General features: G+C 34.2%; 1 protein-coding gene across 4 annotated transcripts in view; it reads right to left on the bottom strand.

Moving 5' to 3' along the window:
• SOX6 (SRY-box transcription factor 6) overlaps positions 1–27,581 on the bottom strand; it is a 460,797-nt gene that overhangs the window by 156,125 nt on the left and 277,091 nt on the right. The window lies entirely within an intron of this gene.

The raw sequence follows: 27,581 nt of genomic DNA, 5'->3' as shown, positions 1-27,581 counted from the left end.
AAGCATGCTGTAGACTGAATGTTTTGTCCCCCAAAAGTCCTGTGTTAAATCCTAAAGTCTAAGGTGATAGTATTTGTAGATGGGCCTTTAGGGGCAGTTAGCTCATGAGAGTGGTGCCTCATGTATGAAATTTACGCCCTTATAAAAGGTACACCAGAGAGCTCCCTCACCCCTCTGAGATGTGAGGACACAGTAAGAAGACAGTCATCTATGAACCAGGAAGTCAGGCCTCACCAGACACTGAGTCAGCTGGTGCCTTGATCAGGGACCTCCCAATATCCAGAGCTGTGAAAAATAAATGTTTATTGTGTAAGCCATCCAGTCTATGGCATTTTTGTTACAGCAGCCCAAATGGACTAGAACAGAGCAGAAAGAGAAAGCTCCAAAGACTTGGACTGCAGTCCTACCCTGACACATATCAAACTATGAACTAGAGTGTATCACCTTGCCCTTTTTCGTCATAGTTTCCTCAAACACAAAGCAGTAGGTTTAGATAGATAATTTCTAAGAGCCCTACCATCCTACTCTTCTGAATCCTATTGCATTCATGTTCATGGTGGTATGCTTATGGTAGATGCTCAATATATATTTTATGATTTAATCTCACAGAGATGAACTGATATGGATCAGTCAGTTGGTCCCTTTACCAACTTTTCAGTAAATTCTACCAGCAAGGTTTATCACAACCTCTCCTTCTTAGTCTCCATAATGTATTCCAATTGCTCTGTTACTCCACCCTTTAAATGTTTGAGTTCCAAAGCTTCTGCTCCCTACCCTCTTCTCACTCCTTATATTTTTGTACGAACTCATTATCACCTATTGATAATGATACCTAAATCTGTATTTCTAATTCAGACACCTCTCCCAACTTTTGAACCTACATGTCCAGCATCTAGATTGCATTTCTATCTGGATAATTCAGAATATGGAAAATAGAACCTTTCATCTCATTCAATCTTTTTAATCTGCTCATTGTTCTGTATTTACATGACCTATCCCCAGACACCTCTCTGACCTTATCTCATACCACTTTTCCCTTGCCTTGTCTACTCTATCTCTACTGGCCTTGTTGCCTCTAAAACATGCCATGTACACCCTACTCCACATATTTTATCATTTAGTTCTTCCTTCCTGGAATACTTTTTACTCTAACATCCACATATCTCATTCCTTCAATTTACTCTAATTATTTCCTCAAGGACACCTTTCCGACTAACCTCTATAAAATAGTAATATTCATGACTCTATACTCTTACTTACCTTAACCTATTTTTCACCGTAGAACTCATCATTTCATGACATTATCTATTTGTTTACAGTATCTATCCCCCTAAACTTTGTCTGTTTTTTTTCACTGCTATCTTATCAGTGCTCGGAATGACCTAGCACATTGTCTGCCCCCAATAAATATTTGTGAAATGAAAGAAATACCAATCCTGTTAAACAGAGCCATCAACTATATCGATCAGTGCAGAAATATGAGGATTCATTTAAATTTCTTCTCCCCTCTATACCAATCAAATAAAATAAAATTAAAGAAATAAAATCTTTAACATCACTCAAATCCATTTTACCGCTAATCCCCCTGCTACTGCCATAGCTCAGATCCTGTCATTTCTTCTCATTTTGATTACTTCAGTAGGACCTTAAATGTTGTCTTTGACTCTACTTTCAGCCTCCCACAAACTATTTTCCACACTGCTGTCAGGAGTGATCTCTCTGAAATGTAAATATCATTTCCTTTCTTAAATTCTTTAAATGATTGTTCTTAATTTTTCAAACAAGGTCCTCGAAGATCTAGTATACATTTCTAATCCAGTTTCCTTTTGCTACACCGGTACTTATGCATGACATTCCAGACTACTTTATTTGCAGTTCCCCAACATGCAACATTCTACAACCCTGTGAATCTTTGTATAGACTCTTTTCTGTCTGGAAACCTCCCATCTTGGTTCATTCCTACTCCTCCTTAAATGTTCAGAATCAGCTCAAATGTCACTTCTTTGAGCAAACCTCTCTTGACCTGTCAATTGAGATTAAATGCCACTTCTCTACACTCTTGTGATAGGGAATTCATCTATCTTAACACCTAGCACACTATATTACTGTCATTTACTAGATTGTGAGCACTCAAAGTTCTTTCTTCTTCATATTTTAGGTCTTAGGAGGAGAGTAGTGGAAATTAAATAAATAAAATGTATTGCTGAATTAATCAATTTCAAAAAAAAATTGTTGAATTAATCGATCTCCTTCCTAAAATTAAATATATATCTTTTTACTTGGATGCTTTCAGTTCTAGACACTGTATCACCAGATCTACCCCAATCACCCATTCGTTCTTTCTAATTTCCCTATCTTCTTAAAGCCAACATCACCAAAAAACATTATATCCCTTTGGTATGTGTATCACATTCTTGTGACTTTCATAGAGCATAATGCCCCTCCCCTCCCAGTGTTGACTTGTTATTTGGATCAGAATCAAACTTTTAAGACACTGTGTCTTTATCTGGCACCAAAATGCATCAAAGAGACAATAAACAAATAAATAAATTTCATGGGCAGTTATTTCTTTTTCCACATATCCTGAGTCCTAAATTTACCTTTATCACAACTGTAGTTCATGTAAAAACAACAATATGAGAAACTTGCTATTTCTTCATATTTTTGGCAGGACAAATGATGACGTGTGTGTATATGTATGTGTGTAGAGAGGAAGTACCCAGGCGGAATGAAAAATTGTGGGTAGGGCTTCCAGGAATGATAAAAAAAAAAAGTATTTCTTGCCTGCTTGTTGCTTTTCTGAGTGTTCTTCTGGAAATCTCAGAAAAAAGTCTTGGTGAATGTGATGTGAATATTGATATAAGATTATTTTGCTTCATATAAACATATTTATCATTATTATTAATACTACTTCCTTTAGCTACTAAAAGTACTTCTCTATACACTAACTCTCACAACAGTCCTATGAGGCTAGAAATACAGAGGTGTGCGTGTGTGTGTGTATGTGTGTGTGTGTGTGTGTGTGTGTGCATTAATCCATTTACAGAAAAGGCTCACAAAGGTTAAACGATTTGTCCAAGATCACATGTAAAATATAGTAGAGCCAGACTTTAAAACTATATTTTTGAATATTTGCCATCTCCTTTCTTTAAAGTTATTTTCCCTTTAGTTAAGCCTCAAATTAATATAGTTTTCTTAAAAACAGCTTAAACAAGCAGTTAATTAAAGTTATGTAAACACATTCTAATTTGTAACATTTTCTCTCTTTTTACAACTATTTCTTTGATGGGAACTTATACTTTCAAGTCCACATACTTCATTGTCTACGCAATCTATTCTCCACTGTTCTCTTCCTGTTCTTATTGTAAGAGAATGATAAAATAAAAATGGTAGAGGGAGGGAGCGGGAAGGGTAAAGAAGGAAGAGGAGGAATTAAATATTCTGGGATCAGTTCCTATGGATTCACTTAAGTCAGAGAAAGTTACTGGTTTGATGAAATGCATGGTAGGACATGATCCTCAGTAGGAGATAATACACCTAGTATCATTTGGCATGAACCCGTTTTATACTTTCCACTTTAAAAAAAAAAAAAGGCATGAAACATGAAGTAAGTGTATCACTCATATAATGCACATAGTCCGCAGAAGCTCACTTTATGCCTGGATCAAACTAAGGATGCTACAATAGTCTACACCTTAAAGAAAAAGCTTTCATCAAATTATTTCATTAGTGCCACTTCTATTAGCCAAAATTATCTAATACTAATTCTTTATCAAATATTATTGATAATTTTTAGCTTTGTCTAAGTCATGTTCTCCTACCTACTTCTCTAACTCAGATAAGAACCAATTCGAGTATGGATGCTAAAATTTAGCTCATTAAAGATTCACAACTTTAGGATAAATATTACTCTTTCTCATATTTCTTATCTTTTCCACTTATCTTCTTTCTCACCATTTTCATGCAACTACCCAAAATAGTTATGTGAAGAAGTTGGTGTTTGTTAAAAGAAATATTTGCTTCCTTCCTTTAAATTTTTTATTTGATCTTCTAGTATCAGAAAGGAATTTGATAGAGAAATATTAGGTGATGTGAACTTTTAAACTGATAGAAAAAAATAAGGGAATGAGACCTTTATGCAGTATTCTGAGTAATATAAGATCTATAATATATACCACCCATGGATTTTAGTAACCTGATAACTATGCATACAAAACTGAAATATTTAAAACTTTTTGACCACGTAGAATTTTGGGTTACATTTTAAATGTAATAAAGTTTGTAACATATATATTTACTACTAAAATAATTTCCCTTCTATTGACTTTTATTGCCTTACAGAACAATCAGATTTTTTGTTAGTCACATGAAAATCTACATAATGAAACAGAATATTGGGGTAGGTGAAACTTCATTATTAAATGTTTGTAAATGGCAGAATTCTGGGAACAGGTACTGAAACATGGAGAAAACCACAAAAGTGGCTTTTTCATAATAGCTCAGGCCATAGACAAAGTCACAGTGTAACAATGATGAAAGAGGACTAACATACCAAAAATGCAGGGCTCAATGGTACTAGTGGGATCTAATAAAATGCCTTAACATAATACTAATGTATACATACTGTGGTGTTGCAGGTTGGGTTCTCTAAAAGCAGACACTGAGATAAAGTTTAGGGATATTTACCAGGGAACAACACCTGAGGGGGGGGGGGGGGTGGGGCAGGACAAGATTGAGCAGAGGAAGAAGCTGAACTACAATACCAGATGAACAAAATTCCATCCAACTCAGCAGGAAGTTCTGGAGTGAGTGTCTATCTTCAGGCCTAAAAGCCCCGACCTTCACATCCCATGTCTTTCACTCAAATAGGAGAGAGCCCTGGGAAGGAAATGACCTGGGGCTATGCAGCTCTCTGCATCTGAGGCAAAGCTGAAGGAACTGGCAGCTGGAGGCTGTCTCCTGGACTCATGTGGAGCAAGTGCTCCCTTGAAATAAGGGTCTGGACAGTGCACGTCCACGTCTACCATAATGACTTCTCTTAAATACCAGTTTGTGGCATTATACTAAGTGTGGTAAAATTACTTACAAGGGATGGAGGCTAATGTGGATACTTCCAACATAAAGGTAAATAAGAAGAACATATTAGAGTCATTCACAAGTCTATCAAGGAACACAGAAGATATAGCAGCTGTTGGAAAGAAATTATAGACTAAGGAGAAAAACTGTAGAGTATTTCATTTTCTTAAGCTAGATTCCGTTCAGACTTCTAAATTTATCTTCTTTCCTGAAGTCTATAGAAAAAAACACACTGAGCCCAAGGGGCTAATTATTTCTGGCTGTGAATTACTTTACAATGTTTCTAAATTAGTAAAGAATCATTGGAGCTGAGTTCCATTTTCAATTCTTTGATTGACTCCCAGTTCTCAGCAAAACTATAAAAAAGTTGTTAATCCTTGATCCAAAACCAATGATATTGATTAATTAAATGACATCCAGTACCTTTAACTCAAGAATTAATGATTCACAGGTTGATCACTTAATTGTTTAATATTTTCCCCCTTTATCACACCCAGTTGTAAGCTAGTAAACCAGCTCTCAAAAAAAAAAAGGGGCGGTGGTGGGGGAGAGATGATTTAGAGCATCTACTAATTTCCAAGGTGTACTCACACCATGGTTGATTTCAACCTATCAGCACGATGTCACTAAGCAAGGAGCTGAGAAAAGATATACACGACTGGCTCCTGTGTGCCCGTGTGGGTCGGCTCCAGGGTACCAATGGTACACCTATTCCTCTCTTTTACATTTGTTCTCAGATTTTGTGAGGACTGCACTACTTGTCATTTGGCAATGAAATCTGTTACTTTTAACATATATATGATAGTCTTAATATTAAAACAATTTCAGTAGCTAGTATGCTCTAGTAGCTGTTACGCTCTAGTAGCTGTTCCCCTAAATCCAAATATTATATCAATATTACATCCAATTTTTTACAGTTTGCTTTAAATTCCATGTTTGAAAACTTGGTATACCTTCCTAGAAATAAAAAAGAAAACTGATGGAAACTAAATTACCAAAAAATATTAATAAATAAAAAACGCACAAAATATATTCAAAGTACATTCTGAAAAAGGATGGAATAAGAGTCTGAGGAGATAAAAGCAGGACAAAGGAAAAATAACGTGTTGGGCAACTTTACTGACACCACAAAACTCCCCTCAAAATAAATGTTGTTCTATTGTCAATAAATGCTACTCATTCTGATAGTCAAGTCGGGTCTCTACCACGTATATTAATGTTTCTCAGTCTTTGTTTCTTTCTTTCCTTTGATATATCATAGTATCTGGTACCTGGTAGTACTTACTGAAGAATGAATTTTAGATTTTTCATTGTTCTCACTTGGCCTTGCCCTTAGCATGTTTTTGGTTTTTGGTTTGTTCGTTTGTTTGATTTTGATACTTGTTGGTCAAATATACTAACCCCTGGCAGGTGACTAAATTTACACTATTTCATCAGACTCTGGTTGCTTATAGTTTTCACCCCATACCCTTACCTAGAACTATGAAAATAAGTTAATAGATTCTCCTGTTTCTTTCTTGTCCTAAATTTAATGCAAGGATTTTGTGCAATTAAATATAATGGACCCTTAAAGTCCTTCTATTTTTACACATAATTATTAATAATTATTCCTTGCTTGAAAAAATCAAAACTTTAAGTTCATAGTGATAGCAACCTTATCAAACTCAAAGCTGTATGAAATTCCAAAATTTTACCTAGATATTTTTGCTTATAATTTCAACTAGCTATATCTTGTGTTCTTCAAATCAGAATTAGTTTCAGAAGTTTAATAAGATGTCCATGTAACTCGAAATGTTTTGGTTTCTTTGGAGACCTTTAAAGTCGTACATTCTCAACTTAACTCTGTTAATAACTAGGTGTTTCCAGGACATAACATATGATCTTGGAAAACTCCATCTCTATCAGCCTCCCTAGGCTTCCTTAAGTGAAAAATAAGTGGTTTGATCTGGGTCAGTGTTTTCCAAACATTGTGGTTGTGACCAATTAATGGGAACACAACAAGCATTTTAAAAATAGAAGAGAAGAGAAAAGGGGAGAGAGGGCAAAGAGTGTAGAGGCAGAGAAAAAGAAAAAAAATAAAAGGAAAAGAGAAAAGAGTGAGTGAAAAAAAAATGAGAGAATTAAGAAGACAAGAGAAAGTGAAATTTCTTTCTGTTATACATACATATGTGTATTGTGCTGCAGGCATGTATCAGGTAGTGATATGAAATATACTTCTTACTGTGTTGTTAAAAAAATTGCAGGTCAGTGATCTATGTTATCCTTAAGATCCCATCCAGCCAAATCAGTCTAATTCTCAATAGTTTTTTTATTATATCTTTTATAAATAAAAGCTTTAATTAAAAGAATTAAATGATAGATAAAAAGCATATTAAAACTATTATAACTACTAATAGACCATATAATCCTAACTTTTCAGAAGGTTAGGTATCATCCACCAAAGAAAAGTCTAAACATCTCAGGAAAAACAAAATCAAGAAAGAGGAAAAAACTTTTTCTACACAAACTTTCCAGATCAAGTCTCAGGATGAAAAGTATCTCTCCCTTAAAGTGAAAAACAAATCATGCCAATTAATCTTGAGTGACATCCTCATAAGTTATAGGTTAAACCATTCTCCCAGAGCCTTGACACCACATGGATTTGGCTTCTAAGACTAACCCAGAGACAATGTTAATCCCAGCAAGATGACAACCTGTAGGATCTTCCTCTGTGGCTTCTGTGAACTGTAGCAGTTCAGATGTGGTATGTACTATATCCTCTGTTAAAAGTTGGGGCATCAATAGGTATACTTGTGACTCAACCACAGAACCAGTTAATATGTTAAGTTCCCTCCATTTCTGAAAGATGTTTTTTGCAATACAAGAAAGAGGTAAGCCTCTAGAAATTCTCAAATAATACATGAACTAATCCATACTGAAAAGTACAGTATACTACTACGTTCAATTTAAGGCAAGTAAAAAGTTTGTAGTCTCTTGCTTGGTCTGAAACTTTGTACTTTGAGACACTGTAGTCGGTGGACCTGTTGCTTTTAGCCATTTAAAACCAGTGTTTTTGTACGTGCTGACAAGAAGCTCTGTGATTTCTCTCACATTTTAAAATATATGGACATATTGTTTTCTTGGCTTCTTTAAGAGCTCTTTAAGAGAAAACAGTATATTTCATATTTCCTCTATTGCCTTCACACACCTAGCTTTCAGTCATGTTACACTGAAGAGATATTTGGTGTAGGCTGTGAAATTAACTGCTTTTTTCTTTCTTTATTGCTAACTGATTTTTCCTATAGTTGACTGCTAAAATAACAAATAGTAAAACAGTTCTTAAAAAAATCTACTTTTGAAGGAATAATTTTCAGTGTATTTTCTCGGGAGTTCTAAAAAGTGCTACTGTCCTACTTGGTGTGAAATCTTTGCAAGCCACCCATATCACCATCACTTTTAAGAGATATACCTTTGATGTTGATAAAGCTAAAACACTTAGGCTATGCTCAGTTAACAAAGCTAATTAAAGAATAGTATTCAATGGGAAAAAAAATCAACATTTTATTTGACATGATTATTGTTCAGCTGTCTCTTATTAAATCGTGAGCTTCTTTAAAGGTAGAGATATTATCTTTTCCACCTTGATGTCTCCTGCTGAGTACTAAGGCACTTAATAAATGTTTAAATAATTGAATTAAATCTACCATTCTCCAGATTTCTGGTTTTAATAGATAAAAGCAAGAATTATAGAAGATATGAAGCTTTAAAAAAAGACCAGACAGTATATTTAGCCTGTAAAAACCATAGCTCTTACTATTCCTTTTTGAATTTCTCTAAGGAACCATAGCATTTCTGACTTCCCCAAATTATAAAGTCCAAAAATGCTGAATGAAGAATTCTAAAGGACTAAATATGTAGGACATAAGGAAGTAATATTTATAAAGAACTTATAAAAGCCCTTATTATATAATAAGTATTTAATATTACTTTTTATAAATACAAATTACTCACTAATTTAAAGACAGAAATGAGAGCTAGTAAAACAGTGTAGTATAAGTGCACTCACACTCATATTTGCTCAAAGGACATTAGAGTCAATCCAAACAGGTCACTTAAACGATTATTTTAAACAGGTCACTAAAATTGTTTTTTTAATTTATAAAAGGTATACCATTCATTTAATCAAGATTACTAACTTTATTCAAAACAGGAGTTGAATAGCCGATTATATCTCTAAATTGGATATCTGTTATATCTGTTATATCTCCAAATTGGATAGCCTTAACTTCAGTAAGAATATCAGTCCCGGAGAATTCAACAAACCAATTCAAAATTTCCATCATTCCATTTAATTCATGGAATCATGAGCTAAATGTTTTAGAAATATTTGTTTCAGATATATTTTTGCAGATATACTCTTCAAATATATTTTTCAGATATATTTGCTTCATTGAGTGATGAGCATGCACAATAAGGAAGATAATTTTGATTCTTTTGCCCACTAAAATTATTTAAGATCTCACGTATTTAATTCAACAACATTCACTGAACATCTATCATGTACAAGGCACCAAGCTAAGCATGTTGGGAATATAAAACTAATATGATCAAGGATACTATGATCTTATAGGAAGTATACAACATGCACAAATAGCTAAAATATGGTGCAGATAGCTAAGCGCTATAAGAAAAGCACAAGGGGCTGTGTATGTAAGCTCAGAAGAGAAAAGGATGACTGGCTGAAGTAGGGAACAGGTGTGGTGGTGAACAGTGAAGGTTTCATGGAATTGGACCTTAATGGAATTCTAAGCTTTTAAAAGACAAAGATGAATGTGAGGGGGAAAAAAATGGGCATTCCAAGTAGAAAAAAAATATGACAATTGACTTGGAGATGGGAAAACACAAATCATGTTTAGGAGATAACACATAAACAAATTTGATTAACTATCTAGCAAAAAGTAAAACTAGAAATGAGAGTAGGAACCATGTTATGAAGGGCCATGAAATTCAAGCTAAAAATTTTGAACTTTAAAAACCATCCATATTGACACTCTCAAATGTACATTTCTAGTCCTTACCTCTCTTATGAATTCCAGATTTCATGTCCTACTGCCTACTCAACATCTCCACCTAGATCCCAACTGGTATTTCAATTTAATTCAACACTAAACTCCTGAATTCGCTACGTCCTCCCTCTTGTCCTCACAGTCCCTCACCCTCACCCACTGCTGATATCTGATCCTACAATTTTCCCAGTGAACGGCAGAAGCTAGGTGAGTGGCAACTCCATTTTCAAAGCTGCTTGGATCAATATCCTTGAAGTCACTCTTGACTTTTCTATTTCCCCTTCACTCTAAATCCCTTTGGCTTTACTTTCACAATATATCTAGAATCTAACTATTTCTCACTACTTCCACTGCCCGGTCCAAGTTACCAACATTTCTTGCCTAAATAGCCTTCTCATAGTCCTCTAAGTTTCTACTCTGGCCCTTTTCTGTTTTTCCCCCATATTAATTCTTATAACATGCTATAATTTTACTTTTCTCACTTATGCCTGCTCCTCACCAACTGGAATGTAAGCTCAGCAGTGCAGAGATTTTCGTAGATTGCCACATCCTCAAAGACTAAAAGAGTGTCAGAAACATAACAAGTGCTCAATGAAAAATTGTTAAATAAGTCAAAATAATAGGCAACAAGACACCATTAGAAACTTCTGAGCAGAAGAGAAACACAAAGAGAAATGTGCTTTAGAAAGAATTTTTTGTGATGAATGTGCAGAGTGAAGTGGAGAGGGACACACTGAAGGTGAAGACACAATTTAAGACTATATTTCAGCAGTTTGGGCATGAGGTGATAACCTGAATCACATTAGTAACAGTAGGAATGAAACAGAAGATAAATATGAACATTTGGAAGTAAATTGGACTAGAATTGAAAGTTCTACTAAGCAGGAAGAAAAAGCAAGTATCAAGTACTATTTGAAGTGATGATGTCATTTTTAGGAACAGGAAATATAAAAGAGGGGTAATTAATAAAGAAATGATATTAATTGTTCATTTTGGATAACATCCTAAGTAAAAAAGGAAAAGCAAATTTTAACCCAATTAATTTATGTCAGAAATAAGGGTTCTACAATTTTCTTTGACTTTCATTTCTGAAGATCCTACTGTTTTTCATATTCAAATGCACTCCAAATCTGGAACAAAGATGGCTTAGTCATTAGTTTAAGTGGTTTGGCATGTGTTATTTCTACTAAAGCTTGGCTTCTTATGAAAACCACAGTACTTCTGGGTAGCAAGTAAAGATGCTAAGAAAAAGCATCTGGGAGAAAATGACTTTTACTTTTTTCTTCTCCAAATCACACAGTCACCATTTCACATTCTAAGTAAAGATACCGCCCCTTTCTCCTTCAGAGTTAGATCACCGTGGTTGTACACAGGGCTCAGACACTTTCAGGAGTTGCCTATACACTAGAACGAATAGTAATGCGGGTGGAAACTATGGTTTTTCTATTACAACTGCTAATGGCATATGAAAAATTCGATTCGCTTATGAAGACCACTTTGATAATCAGTTACAATCAAAAGAGTTATCTGTCAGATATCCATCATTATAAATAAAATCAACAGTTTCCCCACCTTTTCTATCATGTCATACAGAGCCTGTCATGTACAGTAAAATGTTGTTCCCATGAAATGATAATGTTGCATGTTTGGCCGTGGGCCAGTCAAGGTTCCATTTGAGGATGTTCTAATTTTTCCACATTAAAAAACTTAAATGTAGACTTGTAGTAATGTTTTTTTTGAGGGGAGATTTTTAAACAAATTGATTGTGGGTACTCTGCAATCATGTCATTTATTTTTTTTGCAGAGATCTGAAAAATTATTAAAACATAGAAGTTTAGAGTTGGAAAAAACCTTCACTTACAGTTAAGGTGATTGAGACCCCAGAGATAAAGTGACTTGCCAAAGGTCATTCAGCAAATTATTGGTGATCAGCAAAAGAACCAAGGTCACTTTTTTAGTTCTAAGATAAACTGAGAGGCCAATTTGGCCAAAGGGTCTCAATATTCAACTTAGTGTCCTCACTAGAAATTATAAATTAATCTTTCATTTCTAAAATTCTTCTTGTAAACAAGTTAAATAATTGGTGTGTTCCGTTATAAAATCATCCAACACATAAATAAGGTGAATATTGGTCATATTTAAGTACTCCCACCATTATAATGTAATAGTTGCCATATAAATACATTTAAATATTTATTTATAGATCATCTCCTACTGAAAGAAATACCAAGCTTGAAAGGACAAATACAGAAATTTAAATATCACTAGTCAAAATTTAAGATAAAGGGCAAATGAGGATTATAATACAAGTTCAAAAAGGAAAAATGATCCAGTTTACAAAACATTTTTAAGGAAACATGAAACATGTAAGTGGAGATATACCTGTAACCTCTTTAACATATGGATTTTTCCCTAAATAGCAGAGTCCAGAAATCAAGGCAAACTAAACAAATCATAGTTTGAAACACCTACAGAAAATGTTAAAATAAAGATCCCCTCCACATTTTAAGCAATTACTATCTAAAGTAAGGGTTCACAGTTGCCAAGGATGTTGCTTCGTAAATAGTTTAAATTCCTTCTACTTGAGAGAGAAAGGATCCAAAGTATATTAGCTTCTCCCCTCCCCCTCTAGTGAATTAATATTCCATGATATACACCGCCACTGCTGATGGAGGCACCTCTTTTCAATGAGCAGAGATCAGCAAATGGCTATTTCACAAAGAATAAAAATATAACCTTGTAATTCTAATGTGTGTTTATGTTTTTTTGTTTTTTGTTTTTTTAAAGTGGCAGGTCCATGTTAATAAACCTTGCTTAGGGAAAAAAATAAAATAGTTGCTAAGCCATGGTAAGTAATTAGCCTTTTAGCATCCCCTTTCTTCAAGAATGCTTCCTCCTGTGCTGGTTCTTTTAAATAGCCCCAGTCCTGGCTGCCTTTGTTGGGCTTGGAAATTGTTCACATATGAGAGAAATTAAGCTCTCATTTAACAGAGACACATGCCTGTCAAGACCAGAGGAACAAAGACTAGTCCCTGGGGCCTGTTCAGCTCCCAGAGGCTGCCACTCATTCTGTTAGCAATGCTTACCCTTTACAGAATGTGTATAAAACCCAATAAATCATTTCATCTGCTGTGCGTAATACACAAGAGCTCTAACCATTTTTCAAAGTGTTTCCTCTTTCTTATACAACTTCTCAGCTAGTTAGTTAAATTAAAAAAAAAAGACCTATTGTTTATTTTTTTTTCAAAATACAGTAAGACTTCTTTTTAGTCGAAAAGGTAATGAGTATGTTCCTAAACACTGGCATAAACAAAAAGGCAGGATCTCCTTAGATTTCTTCCCAGATACCTTTCCTGCATTATATGATTAATCCTTAGAACACTCATTTTATGAATTACCAGTACATCTCCCAGCTGCTTTTAAATGTGGATTCAGAAGCCAGCTCTGGCGAAAATAAATAAAAATAAAAATAACTAAGGGACAGAATGGGGAATACTTGCTGTCCTATTTAAATTCATTACATTTTGCCCCTTTGGAACACACAGCCAACAGGGTGGAGAATAACAGCCAGCTCTTTTTACTAGGAAAGTGAAATGGCCTTCGTATAGACCCAACCAAAATACCCGTTCACCCCTTCACACGTTCTCTTTTCCAAAGAAAATATAACGTTCTTTGACCCTTCTTAAGGAGAGAAGACAACTTTCGTTACCTTTTATATAGAAATCTTCTCTGCATTGTCCCTACCTCATTCCCTCACCTACTCTTCCTCCTAGGGTAAAATATGGAGGCTATGCTAAAAAAGTAACGATCAGACTTTGAAAGCCTTCCAGTTTAGACTTATTCTGGGGAAATAAGAATCTGTCCATAATTATTAAAATAAATACTTTAATCGAAAGTAAAATGTTTTTTAACCTGACTGTTATATATAGAGCAAACTTACCAACGAGTTACTCCAGCAATCTTTGTACAGGAACACTGGGAGTTCCAGGGCTGACAGCTTCAATGCCTGAGATGCTGTGGACCCCAGAATACTAAGAAGCTGGTAGCACAAGGAACTTCACCTTGCTCAGCACGGGTAAAAATGCAGATCTGGACTTGATAAGTAAAAGCAGATCTACACAATGGTTACATGTTAAAGCTCTGCAATTAATGGAGACCATAAACAGTTCAAGCAGCCAGCACTGCAGTGGTCTCTTCAGAATAGGTTTTACTCATATCCAGTTAGATACTAATCAGATGTATTCAGATGTGCAACTGGCACAAATGCTTTGTGCAAACACAGATAACTGTGCATGTGCCTTAGTATAAAAGAAAAAAAATAGAAGTTCATCAGACTCTTTTACATTCATTTTTATGTATAATTTCTGAAGGATTTATCATTTTTCAAATAATAATTTATTTTCATTTTAAATCACAAATCACATCCTGCAGGCCTTCGCAGATGCAGATGTCAGAACGTGGTAGTACGACAAAATTAATTAAATAACCCTTGAAAAAATAAAACAAAGTTTATTTATAAAAAATGACATTAAGGTGAACTGCCTAATAAGAACATGGATTTGCTTAAATAAAACATTATATAGCTCTGTTTTAGATTCATCCCTAAAGCCCTGAAAGATATTAGAATTTTAGTGAGTAATTACCCTATTTACTTCAAACAAAATGGGAGGAAATCGGAAAACCATATTAAACTCTACCACACATCAGAAATGAAATTCTCTCGTTTCTTATCTTGCAACCCAATAAATAAATTGTAGTTGGAAAATTTATTAGGACTAGAAGATGAAACCTAACAAGCTAGAAATGAGGAAATGGCCAAAAGAATATCCAAATCAACATTATGCTTCAAGCAGTAAACCCACTTCTAGGAAGCATAACCAGGAACTCTCCCCTTCAGAGCTTAATAGTTTTCAGGTAGCCTGAACCACACTCAGCACCACCTCCACAGTCAGACAAAGTTCTAACTACATAACACATCTCTCTTCAAACGAAAATGCAACACTTGGGGTGAAAACAAGAGAGACTAGGAAAAGGTGTTATATGCTATATATGCCACTGACATAATACTGCACTGGGATGCTGTAATTTCCTGCAATTAATACTTTAGCAAAGCTATAAGGATTTTTTCCCCAAAATTATAATATTTCAGTTGCAACACTAAAATTAAGTTTGTGTCACCCTTTCCATTATATAGCCCTATGCCAGGAGTTTGTCATTGGCTACAGAAATGTGTTAGGTGTGGCCTGAAAGCTGGCATTTATAGGCCCTCTTCCTAAATGTGTTTTCCTAAAAATCCCCATAGCTATCATTTCATGTGGCAGACATTACAAGCCATCACAATACCCCAGAAAAAAAAAACATGAATTTGACCTCATAATTCAAAACCTTTCGATGGTTTAAAATGCAAACATTGCTAAGTGGACATGGCTTATGCTGTGGCCAGACATGACATTTGCCTGAAAGCTTTCTATGCAAGACTACCTAGTTCTCTCCATTTGCTAAGGACCAGAATTAATTCCCATCATCTAGAATTACAGAAGGGCAGAGTCAAGGAATTTCAGCAACAATTTTGTACCATAATCCTTGTTCTAAATAAAAAGAAAATGAGAATTAGTACAGAAGAATGATTTGCCAGAGGTCCTGTACTTACCAGCAAAAAAAAAAAAAGGCTAGGCACAGATTTCCTAAATCCAAGTCTAAGCTTCTTTTTGCTACTCTATGCTTTTCTCATACTATGTTGTCTCCCAGTAGGGACTGCATACCTTCAATAGAAGGAAGAACAAGTTCTGCTCAAAGCAGATCAGTAACCATCTCTGCGTCTTCTCTTTTCCTGGACTTGAAATCATGGCCTCCCTGAGCCAATGGGAACATACAAGTCTATGGAATTAATTCAGTGTCCTAGATAAAGTTGGTTAAGAAACTGAATAAGAAATGGGCAGGCACAAAATTTAGTAAAACAGCCTGAATGCATTAGGATGATATATATCTGCATATTTTTTTCCAGTTACCTGGAGACCTTGTTGTTTGTTGTTTTTGATTAACTGGAAGCTCTACTTAAGTAACCAGAAATTAGATATGACAGTCAAGCTGCAAGATTTGATAATTCATTGGTGATCACAATCTATTCCAGAAGTGATCACAAGATAAAAGGATAGATGCTTGCTCCTTTTCTGTTACCTACATTTTTAGAAGTGAAATATTAATAATAACAATAATGTTAATCATAAAAGCAATACATTCTCTTCCAGTCTTTTTATAAATGACTATCTTTATGTAGTTGAGATTATACTGTACTTACATTATTGTGTTCTAGGGATTCTGCCTAATGTTATTTGTAAGCATTCTCACGAATCATTAATATAATTTTTAACAGTCTATAACAGCCCATTACATAAATATACCATAATAAATTTATTAATTTTCTAATATTGGATAACAGGGTTCTTTCAATGTAAATTAAACATTTTTAACTAATTTTTTTCTTATACAAAAGCAATGTGTTAGAAAAAAATTTAAAAACTAAACTAAAATAAGAAATTATAGTTTAACTGTAATTCCACTATAGTTCTAAGACATTTACCTTAAACACTGCACTCTTAACTATTTGAGGCAGACAGTGTATCACAAATCCAGGTCTTTACCGTCAGAGCCCAGTCTTATTTAGAAGAAAAGATACTGTGTTGATATGGAGGCCAGGGTGCTAAACATAGAGTTTAGGTTACCTCCTCTACTGGACTATCAATGATCTGAACTTCCCTCCCACAAGAAATCTCTAGGAATTTCAAAGATGTACTTCCACTCTAAAACAGAGTCATGAAAGGGCTTTGTCAGAGACCACATCTAATGTATCTAATGATCTACAATAGAACGAAATTCAACAACCTTAACAGAAAAACAGTTGTCGTATGGAAGCTAATCTCAAGAGCCCAACTTCATCGTTCTTTCCCCTGGTTTCCACCATTGCATTATAGGTATATCAGCCAAGTGCTAGAAGTCCTTCAATAGTAGATTATATGTTGCTCTATCATTGTGGATCTGACCTAGTCTACCTGATCCTCTAAGACCAGATTCTGGATAAACTCAATAATGAATACTAATATCTCATTTTTGTCTGCTCCTCTGGGCTTTTCCACAAATGTCATCTCCACTCCATTTGGCCCTCAAACATAAAATCTAGAAACCTGAGTCTGCATCAAGTATCACAAAGAATTACAGAGAGGAAGGTAGAGAAGAAAACTTGGAACTAGTTTTTCCTTTTCTCATCACTAAGCAAGGTGAGAGCTCCCTATCCATGTGTACTTTCTTCCTCTCCATCATCTTCTGCTATTATTAAGTTCATTCTCCTACCACTAAATCCACACTGATTCTTTCAAACTACAGCTTCCAGCTACTAAACTGATTATCTCGGAGCTATCTCGACATTCATTGTTCTCACTGAAATGCAGGTCGGGAGGAAGAAGATGGGGCTGACAGCCACAGAATGAATAAAGGTCCTTTAGGACAAACAAATACCTGAACCAACAGCTGGAGATCCTTCCTGTCCTTGAAATTTCAGGTCCCTGACTGCCTCCTCAGACACCACTCAATTATACTAATCCTGAAGTGCCCTGTATTTAACTAATTCTCTGGATATTAATGAATGACTACTTCTGCCACATGCAGCTTAAAAAAAACCACCAAACTAGGATTTACTTCATCTTTTATCAAGCAACAGTACAAAGGAATGATTTTCCATTTGGGTAACTGGTTTGTGACGCAATCACAACTTTTGAAAGGTAATTAGGTTATTAGGTAATTAAAGCTAAAATCGGTTTTCTTAGTCCCCCCTCCCCCATTTTCTATGAATAATGCAACTAAAGAATGTATAGGAAGAGCCATCATTCGTGTGGCCGAGAGATAAATGATGCCATGACAGTACAAACTAAGCTGAGCCTACTGGAGTGCTTTAGAATAGTTTGTCCGCCTTGTCAACCTGTTCAAGCATGGCCAACTCAGCCTGCCTGAGAGCCCTTTCCATTTGCACTAATCTCAGCCATTGTAGAAAATTCATTTGTAGATGTTTTAAGAGAAAAACCGTCAGCAAAGTGTGCATTTAACAAAAGTTATGATTATGTTCTCACTGAGGATGGACTTTACCCTTTGTTCTGCCCTGTGAATTCCTTGACTTTCGTTGTTTAATGTTATAGCTTTAACATTTCCTTAATGAACTGGGTAGTGGAATGAATTCAGCATCTTACAGTGAGGCATTATACCTTTTGCATCATTTATTTTCTTTTATTTTTAACAAGTAAAAATATCTTACTCTAAACATTAATAACTTTGAGTGGGAATTACCTTATGTGAATTAAAAATGGTTATGTCAGTACATCCCTTCAGAATTTAAAAAATATTTCCCTGTGCTATATCAAGTGTCACACAGTATATCAATTTTTATTTCCCATCTCTCAAGTCTGGTATGCATACTGTTTAACTTCTTAAATTCTAAGTATAGACATAATTCACAAAAGCTGGGCAAATGCTTGACTTACAGGAGATGGTATACATAAGATTTATATGAACAACTTTATTTTAAACAAGAAGGACTTTTGCATTTTGTGCTGCTACATCACATAATTTCATCTGTGTTTTTTAAAAAAGGCTATAAAATAAATTGGAAAGGTTCATTTACTATCTCTCTAACTTCACAAGCACTATTGATCTAATAGTGCGAAAGGTGAGAATTTGACCCTATTTTCCAGAATAAAATGCTATGCTCCCTTTTAGACAATCTCCAAGCAGCTCTGTCTAATTTTTGGCCAACCATTTTTGAGTGCCTGATAAACCTTACTCTCTTCTCAGTGACAACTTAAATACCTCTCATTTGGCAGCCAAAGAAAATTGTTGCTTTTTCTTTTCTTCTAGATTACCATGATGATAATAATTGATTAAAGTGCATATACATTGATTACCCTATATTCACATCACTAATTTGTGGGTTCTAATTATGAATGTGTATATAGCTACAAACATGCTTATACATGCAGATACAAAATATATACTTATATGTTTCTCTATAAGGGACTCTGGAATTATTCCTGTATCTAGAACACAACAACAATAACAATGACAGTAACAGATATTATGCATTGAGGACTTACTAGGGGCTTTATACGATGATCTTCAATCAGCTAGTAAAGTACATGAAATGCAAGCTCAGAGACATTACATACCTTGTCTCTCAGCTGGTAAGTAGCAAACAAACATAGAGCTAATAAATAGAAGAACTGGAATTTAAATTTTGATTCAATTGTCTCCATTACCTGTGCTGGTTCTATAAAAATTTTAAATTACATACACTCTGAAATAATACATCTTATCCTCTATACCTTCTAGTTATATGTACAAATGTAGCTGAAAAATGCATTCACATTCATATATTCTTCATGCATGTCAAGATGTAGTCAATTTCACGGAGAATTTTTTTTTAAAAAAAATTTTAAAAGACAGGTTGATTTCCTGGATCAAAATTCATCCTGTTTAGGTAATAGAAGTCAAATGGTATCTGAGAATTTATTTTCTAAAAGTTTTTGTCATTATGAAAAACAATGCTTCATTTTTATTTTAAATGCTTCCCCCAAAGGCACAAATCTGATATCAGTACATTCCTGTCTTGCCAATATACCCATATGTAAATACAAATCAAGTTATAAGAACTAAATTTATTAAAATTGTTTGAACCATGATTCATTACATACTTTCTGGCTATTAAGTAAAATAGCTATGACCAGAGTCAAAAGTATATTTTAACTGCCCAAAAATTATTTGTTTAAGCTATGCCCAATCTTCACTCTATAGATAGGTAGTAGGTAGGTAGATAGGTAGTAGGTAGGTAGGTAGGTAGGTAGGTAAGTAGGTAGGTAGGTAGGTAGGTAGGTAGGTAGGTAGGTAGATAAATAGATAGTCTAAACAACTGAGAGTCCACATTTAATCATTTAATCTGCATTACTTGTATAAAGCAGTATTTCTCAATCCTGATTGCCCTCTAGAATCACCTAGGAAGATTTTAACAGTCACAGGAAGATTTTAATTAAATCAGAATCTCTGGATGAGACCTAGGCATCAGTATTTTTAAAAGGCTTCCAAGTAATTACAAGGTACAACCAAAGTTGAGAACCACTGGCGTCAAATGCTGTCACTCACTGTTCACTTATGTCAGCTGGAGAAGATAGCTGCAAAAAATAATATTGACATTAAAGGTGACTGACCTTCAATATAGAGACATATCACTTTAAAGCCCCCAGAAAGTAATATAATCAACTATCTAAGGAGTTTATATGTAAATACCAGAAGAGTCACTCAGCCATGAATCCATTTCATACTACACTACAAAAAGATTCCAATTATGTTCTTTTTATCTCTTTCCTTGTGGGTATGTACCCACAGTTGTAGTAGTTCTGGGATATAAACCGATTCTAATAACAAATCTTCCATTTTTCCCCATTTAAGAATAAAGAAGATGTAATGAGATTTTAGATGTTATATACTACTATCCACATTTTACAAACCAGGAAACTAAAGTGCACTAAGATTTATTCAAGTCACGAAAAGGACAAATTGAGACACAACCTGACATGCTGAAAATAGTACTAGACTAGAAAGTTGAGTTCCACTCATGGCTCTGACAATATTTACCTTTTTAAGCTTGGAAAAATCTATGGTCTGTGCCTCAGTTTCCTTATGTAAAGTCAAGGCTCTAAACTAGAGAAAGTGTCCCAAAGAAATTTCAAAGAAAAACAAAAGTGGGGACTTATATATATTTGGAAACTTTTTATTTCACCAAATAAAACTACTGGAAAATAAAAGAAACAAAGTTCATGTCATTTATTATCACCTTTACTTCATAAAAAGAAAGGGCATTTGAATTCCAAAGAAAGTAGAAAAATCATAATCTCAGAATTATTTTTAAGTCTAGCTTAATGATAAACTCACTGTATTGTTGTCCAACAGGAATAGCTACCCACCCAACCCCCAAAGTAAATGAGAGAATCATTAGGACCTCTAGGTGACGTTTCCAAGTTTAACATTCTGTGAAAGTAGAAGCAGGGTAGTAGTGATGAACATTTAATACCAGCAGTGCTCTTTCAAGGGTTTGTCAAAATTCCATCATTAAAGAACTACCTTCATAATTTTTGCCTTATCCAAATACCTAATTATTATTTGCTTATGGTGGTTATTTAAATTGACTTTTTTTCTTAATTACATTTATTTCAAAAGGAAACTTTGTATGACTATCTCAAATAGAAAACTAACATCACTTGTAATAAATAGAAGATAACCAGATAACTATGAAAATAAAAGTTTTATTTAAATTTTGGTTAAACACTATTGCCTCCAAAGTCTCTGAGACTAAGATGATCTCTCTCTCCCCTACAAAGAGAGATTAGCACATCCTAGAAAGGTATTAAAGACTAACACTAAACAGAGCCCTCAAATGTAATCAGAGAGATCCAGAAAAAAATTGAAAAGAGATGCCTTTTCTCAGGAGGAGTGATTCGATGTTGTATAATGTCACATGCTGGCACCACCTGGATCATCTGCCACTCTGCTCCATACCCTCCTGCCTCTGGATACTCTCCCTCTTTGGCTAATCCAAGAAAGCAACAGAGACATTTGTTTCCCTGAATTTTCAGTACCATTAGTTTGCAAGAGAGCAGGGGAGTGGAATCTGAGGGATAAGCACAAGCAGATACGATAGAGAAAGGAGGGTCAGCTAGAAGGAGCTGAGGAAATTGAAGGATAGTGCCTGAAAAGCATTGAGATTCCCCACCAGCTTCTGGTCTGCTGAATGAGATCTTTGCCACAAGGCCACATTTAGAAAGCAGATAATAAGCTGATTAATAATTCCATATAGTAACTCATAGGATCTGTTCAGGTACTAGATCCACTCCAACTTTAACAAGCAGTCTAGCATGGTTAACTAACACAAAGTTTCTGATCCATAATAATAATATATGTTTTTAGTTGTGAAGGCTCTTGCTATTCATGAATTATAGCAACTTTACCTATTCTTTATAATTCAGAATTTTCACTATTAAAGTGTTTGAAGCAAGCTATGGAGCATCTATCATTACTTTAAAAGTTAATTAGATTACATAAAAGAAATAATTAGATTTGCATTTTTATCTTGGTTTTAAACTTCCAAAGAAGATCACAACAGTCTGCCTGTGGGCAATTAAAAACAGCGTACAGCAGAAAAATAGAGGAGAGAGGGTCTGTTTTTCCTGGCTAATTCATGATTGAAGATAGAATTACAAAATATTTTAAGGGCTTGCTAAAGCTAGGGGCTAATCCTAAACTTCTGAGCTTTGTTTATAACCCTCATTTCATTGCAAAAGAGTATTAGATACATGTACAGTGCCAATAGAAGTATCAAATTACTTCCAATGTGTTTATTTGGTCCTTTCAGAGGGTTTTGGACAGAGATCCTTTACCTGATCAATAACACACAAAAAAAGACTATTCACTAGAGCCAAAACAGAAACACTGTAATTGCTTTTTGTTTATCAGTGTTAAATACAATTAACAAAGAGATACAACATAAGACAGAGGGACTGTGTAAGACTGGAAGGCTCCTGACTTCCCTTAGTCTTTCCTTTGGCTGCTCCAGCCTTCTCCGAAAGACAATAAATGCAAGGTCTGGCTCTTAAAATTAGAGGTCAATTAGATACTTAATGATGAAGCATATCTTCAAACATATATCTATTATTATTATCCTAGCAAAAAATTAATTAACCAGGTCATGCAGGCCATGAAGGCTAATGTACAAGGTAATTATTTCTGATCTTTAGACAACTACTTCACATAAATGGCAGTCTTTATTCTACTCAGCAGATACCTGAAATGCCTATAGTTAATCATATCGAAGGAAACAAAAGGCAAGGTTTATCTCCTTAAAAGGTGAGAGTACATCTCAAATTATTCTATTTAATGGTTTGCGAACAATCATCTCCTTGCTTATAATATTAATATTAATATCTCTTCTGGTTAACATTTTCTTCAAGAAGCTTCAGTGAAGAGATAAATGTTTGGTTTTATAAATAAGCAGCATGTATTACAACATTTATCTCTTCACTGAAGCTTCACTCTACTACTATTAAGGGTATTTGAGAATTTTTCATATGTAGTGTTTTCTGTTTTGGTTGTGATATATTCCTGTGTGCTATTTGTATATTTTGTGTGTCTCTGTGTGTTTGTCACACATGGAAGAGCACCATTAAATGTGTGTTCTCTTTTCTTCTTGAAGAAAATTTCTGCAAAGCAGCATCAATGGCATTTAGTTCAGGCATTCTACAGATTGAGTTGGCCATTTAATGCATAGATTAGACGATGAAGGGAGGGGAATTAATATTGTATATTAACTATAAAGATGAACAAAGAGCTAAGAATCTCAAGTTTCACAAGTACACCCAGAAAGGTAGATGTGTATGAGTTGACTAAATCATTGGCCCAGGAAGCCAACGCCCAAATAAAATCCCAACCAGCCAGTCCATTCTTTAGAGACCATTTTTGTTTGATCAGCAATGTGAAGAAAGGACACTGCCTGTACAGCACACAATACAAGCCACTTGACTAACTATAAAACTGGGGTCTGAAGGGCCATGAATAATTGGATAATACCATTCATGCCTGGAGAAGTAAGTTTCTTACAAAGATATTTTAATGTGCTGAACTCTCTTACAAAGATTACGTTCTAGCAGCAAAATGCCATCGTTAAATGTGTCCCTATAGGCATGCTATCAAAACCAAAAAATATGGTATGTTGTATCCATAAGAATATCTTCTATAGATTCAAAAACCATGGTGTGGCCATATGAAGTTAGATAGATAAATATGTGGATGGATTAAGAAATCAGAATATATAAAATATTTTCTGTTTTTCTTAGACTAGACTTATATATATAATCTTTGATTAAAATACTGCAAATATGCTTTGGTATGTCCAATGGATTAAAAGCGAATTTTGTTTACTAGTCAACAAACATAACTCATAAATAAAATGCTCCAAGAGATTGGCTAGGATATTATATAGTGCAATGAGTAATAGAAGGTGGATGAAATTATCTGTCCTTTGGAATTACAGCATGAGAATCAACATTCCCAAATCCAAGGATCCATATTCCATGACCTATTAGTTTTGCTTTCCATAGAGTTGATAAAAAACTGTGCTACTTCGGTTCTGGAAATATCAAAAATGTCTAACTTTTTCTGGCCTCCATATCAGGGAAATTACTTAATATGTAATAAATTAGAGGAATCACCATTTTCCCCAAAGCACAGAGGGATTTAAATTCGCTAAGCAAAGAGTCTCCTGAAAGATCTGTTAATATTAAAGCATTTTAATAACCATTTAAAGTTATTAACCTGATTTGTTAATGGTAAAAATTGACTCATCAAAAATATAAAAACATTAGTTCACAATATCATTCATCTTACTTTTTCAACATGGTTCACATGGCCTTAAAAGTATGTCTTTAAAAGTTCAGTTAGGACTTACTAAGGCAAAATTATGTTAAAAATTACATTTTAGAAAGGAAAAAATACATAAATGAAAAGATTTTAATTGCAGACATGTTTTAAATGACAGCAAATAAGATAAGCCTATAAAATAGCATTACAATACTATCTTAATTGTGCATTTTCCTATTCCTAATGAAAAATCCTGCCTTTAAATTTGTACAAACCATTCAGGTTTCATTTATTTTCACTATAATAGGCCCAGATGTGTTTGTGTGTGGTTGTTACCAAAGGTTAGACAGTCTTCCCTTTCTTTCTATTACAGTTTGCAAATTCCAAAACAACAGTACTAATTCAGAAGTCAGCATTCTAAACTAGAAGTAACGAACAATCTTGAATGTAACCACCTGATACTCATGATCCATAGCCATTTGCCATGGCTTAACCTTGCTGACCATGTTAACTAATAGGTTCCAAGACTCGAGGTTTTAAAAGAAAAAAGGTCAAACTTACTATAATTGTCTCTGTATTCCTTTGCTTTCAGAAGAGAAGCTAGGGTTTGTATTTATCATCAACTCTTTGTTATATTTTGTTTTCAAAAAGGAGAATGATTCTTTCATGATAGAAAAACATTTAAAGCATGTCTTAAATCTCATATTTGGCTGAAAAAATATATTAAAATTAGCCCAACAATAATCTCTCTCCTAAATTTGATCATATCTATGGCTTCTCAAAAGCCATTTTTGAAAATACAGTTAACCCTTCCAAAAAAATAACTTAAAGTCTGCATATCAAATATCTGCTTTTTAAGTGTCAGAGATGAATATGTTTTGTGTAAGGAATATTTTTCAGCATTTGAAAAATTCTTTGAATGGTCTCATACTGATAAGATAAATACTGACAAGATACACAGTGAAGCAGGACAGAACGAACTGTAAATACAGGTTATTGCTTCCTCTTATTTTTTAAAATATGAATTCTTGTTACAAAGAATCCTATATTTCTAAGATGAATGTAACTGACATTTTGAATCTCTCTAAGATTTTATAATTTATACTGCTGGGATCAAGTGTTGACTAGCTTCAGTTTTTAAAAATTTAAACAAAGGAAAATATCTACAAATGTTAAAAGCAATTAAACTCCAATTAGAAAATTTGAAAAAACAATCTTCCCATCTTCTCAAATTGAACACTCTGATGAATAATATTTTAAGATCAAGTTCTAGATTCCTGAAAAAGACATCAATTTCATGTAGTCAAGTTATAACTATGAAATCATATATAATCAATAAATACTAAAAATATTTCATAAAAATACTCTGAAGTGATTTATGTGCTATTCATCTGAGAACCTAAGTACCACAGAGCAGACATCAATTAAGTCAGCCAGTTAATTTAAACAACATTGAACTAAGAAGTGAAATATATTCAAAATAAATAAAGAAGTAAGTAATAAAGAAGTAGTAAAAACATTAATAATAAGTGACTGTTATGGGAACATCTCAGGGAACTTCTTCCATTCATGCTCTACAAATATGAGAAACAGAACTAAATGATCAGGTTATTTAACACCTACTGAGTTCTTAGAGAGGGATCTAGAGAAAAATGTAGGAAGCCACAGGCTAAAAATCTTGACCTTAGCAGTAGGAGACACACTAAAAATTCTAATAAGGGCAGAACAAGGGAACACCTGGACAGTTATTTAATTAAGGATCTCAGCATGAGTTATAAAAGAGATATCAGGATGAGAAATTATTCCAAGATTTAATTGTAAAGGCCTACTGTCAAAAATGCCAGAGACATCCCATTTCCTCTATATGTGAGCTCTTTATTTTGAAATATATAGACTTGAGCACGGAATACAGAATCAGATCTATTTTAAAACAACAACAACAACAATGAAACACTGGTTAAAACCTCCTAGTGAAGATAGCCGGACAAAATGCCTAATTAGGTACCGGTACTTCTTCAAGCACTAAATTGGTACTTTAAACACAATGACTACTACCTGGAACACTAAGAATGATTAACAAAATGAAGCAAGGATCTAAGTTAAAGTCAGTGGCTTTTATCAGTGAGGTAGAAGATTAGAGTGAGCTACAACTTCATGTAAATGATTTTTTTAAAAAATATATAGGAAAATATATTAACCTCAAGGAAAGGAATAAAATAATTCACAATATATTGCTCTCACTAGGCTGAATCACAGATCTCAGTGATTAGAAATACCCACAGCAACCAAGAAAATCCACAGAGGCTGTGATGGGAACATATAACTCTGGAATCAGTATTCCCAAAGATTAATCACCAGACAACCAGTTCTTTATTCTATGGCTTTCTGGAAGTCATGTACCTACGTTCCTATTCAAAAATGGAGACTGTTTTCTTTCCTACCTCAAGTAGCTGTTAGTTGAATTGACCATCAAGTGTCTAATAGAATAACAGAAATCAAAATTCCTTCCCAGACCACTGTCATTATGATCTATATATTATGTTACCCTGCCACAACAAAGAAGGGAATTTCTAAATTGTTACGATTAGTCAGAAACAAGTTATTCTTCCTTTTTAGACTATAAGCTCCTTGAAGACAATTATTCATTAATCTTTATTTTCCCTCAGCATCTAACAAAAATGCAATTAATATCTGTTAAAGAACAAATTAATTATTACCAACCTTTTCCCAGGTCATAAGGTTCATCTCATAATTGGTCCAATTAGACAGTCTAACAAATAAACAAACATAAGCTTCTCCCCATGATACTATTAAATGGCAACATACAAAGCAGGAATTAGTTTGTGACAATAAAAATAGCATGTGTACACTACCTTGGAAACCATTAGGTTTCCACTAGATTGTGTTAGGCAAATGGCAGAAATTAAGAAGATACGGGTTTTTTCTGCTTATGCATCACATCAGAAAAGAATGCTTTGACTACCACTTAGTCGATATTGCCTACGTCCACTTATA

This window comes from Pteropus medius, unplaced genomic scaffold (assembly GCF_902729225.1).
Source record: "Pteropus medius unplaced genomic scaffold, Ma_sr-lr_union100, whole genome shotgun sequence".
Taxonomy (NCBI): Eukaryota; Metazoa; Chordata; class Mammalia; order Chiroptera; family Pteropodidae; genus Pteropus; species Pteropus medius.
The sequence above is the reverse complement of the archived record's forward strand: the minus strand, read 5'-3'. Positions and strand labels throughout refer to the sequence as shown.